This window comes from Anneissia japonica, unplaced genomic scaffold, assembly GCF_011630105.1.
Source record: "Anneissia japonica isolate Jap-2015-1 unplaced genomic scaffold, ASM1163010v1 scaffold1060_len253145_cov167, whole genome shotgun sequence".
NCBI lineage: Eukaryota > Metazoa > Echinodermata > Crinoidea > Comatulida > Comatulidae > Anneissia > Anneissia japonica.
Genome location: NW_022735641.1, coordinates 231,249 through 232,687, shown reverse-complemented (window position 1 = coordinate 232,687; position 1,439 = coordinate 231,249).

Here is a 1,439-nt window from a genome sequence, read left to right as displayed (position 1 = left end):
TTTGATGACGTCATCATGGTCAAAAAAATTGTTTTTTTCTGACCCCCTCATTTCTCTTTCTTCAAAACGTTGATGAGCCCATATAATCTTAACCACTCGTCATTTCTAAATCATATTAGGTGAGCATAGGCTTCAGGTCAAGGTTGAATGTTATGTACCTTAATTTTTTGTTCGCGCTTTTTATCGTGCACGTACGCGTGCGTCAACATTTATATATGCATAAAATCATGAATATTTTTAGTCAGTTATAGCTCCTTAGGATGAAAGGTGACCCCCAATTTTTATTACATAATCTGAAAGCACATGAGTTGTAGATACGATTTTTTACTTCATAATGGCTGATCGGACATTGTGACGTCATCATATTGCCATTTGAATTAAAAAACTGAATTTTTATTTATGATGCCATTATGTTTATACTCGTTAGAACGTATCTCGCTTATTCTTGATTGATTGTATCCCACCTGTGAGTATGTTATAGCTAAATCAATTCTCTTTAAGACGTGTCTCTTTATTTCTCATTTTGATATCGTCATCATGGTCAAAAAGAAAGAATTTTTGGAGCCCTTTTATCTCTCATTCTTTAAAAGATGTACACAAATAGAACTAAGTGAGGGCGGCAGACTGTATATCGACGCTATCAGACTAATATATATAGGTTATGAGAAAGGAAAGTTCGTGTGGTATTACCAACTAACAGGCAGTTTTAAATACACTTGACAATGTTTAATTTCGTGTGCTATTACTGTACACGCACACATGGTGACGTGCGTGTCTGTTAAAATTTGAAAATTCTCCATATTACTATTCAGATAGTTTAAAGAACATTTCCATTTTCAGCATTTCAAAACTTTCCATAATTTACCCGCCGTACGTTCATTTCCACGCACACAGCACATATTAAAGCTGGAATTCACGTTTTGTTACATACTTTGTGTTCCTGACACATTATTCATATCAGGAGTCACTCTTTGTGCTATTACTGTGCTCACGGGCGTCAAGACGTACGTGTACACATGCGGAAATCTTTTAAAATGCTTAAAATTATTCCTTTAAAAAAAAAAAAACTAATTACAGCATATTTTAGCATATTATGACACTTTTCAATCAGCACCGCGTGATCTTAATGAGGGTCAAAGTGCGGCGGATCACCTAACTCGTCCTCAGTGACGAGTTCAAATCTAGTTAAATTTGATTATTGATTATCCATTTTAATGTATTTACTTTGTACTTGTATCACTATTATTCAGTATCATTATTGTATTTAAAAATTTTATTCTTTTTAATATATGTATTTTTAACCTACCAATTTTTAATGTTCTCCTGTTTTAATGTTTTTTTAATTGCTCTGTTAAATTTTAACGTAAATATTACTGTAATTTGTAAATCTCCTGTAATTCAGCCTTTTGGCTGCTAGTTGAAGATCAATAAAGAATAAA